The sequence below is a fragment of the Eimeria mitis genome, genomic scaffold, assembly GCF_000499745.2.
Source record: "Eimeria mitis Houghton genomic scaffold, Emh_scaff722, whole genome shotgun sequence".
In the NCBI taxonomy this organism is placed as follows: Eukaryota; Apicomplexa; class Conoidasida; order Eucoccidiorida; family Eimeriidae; genus Eimeria; species Eimeria mitis.
Window position 1 is genome coordinate 7,035 of NW_013575271.1, and position 397 is coordinate 7,431.

The window sequence follows — 397 nt, forward strand, 5'->3', positions numbered from 1 at the left end:
GGGAGACATCAGGCGCATGCAGCAGCCGCTCCTGCACGAAGGGGATCCCCGTCACCTATATAAACACAAACCACAAACCCTAAACCCTAATAAACCCTAATAAACCCTAATAAACCCTAATAAACCCTAATAAACCCTAATAAACCCTAAACCCTAGAAGTGGAAATCATAAAATAAAAAATCATAAAGTCTAGGTTATATATACACTTTACATACTAAATACTAAAACAACTATCATACACAAACCCTAAACCCTAAACCCTAAACCCTAAACCCTAAACCCTAAACCCTCGAACCTTCTTTACGCCTGAAGGCGTTAAGTGGACGGTAAAGCGAAACTGCGCAGTCAAACCGCCAGCGCGATCTATAAAAAAAAAAAAAAAAAAAAAAAAAAAAA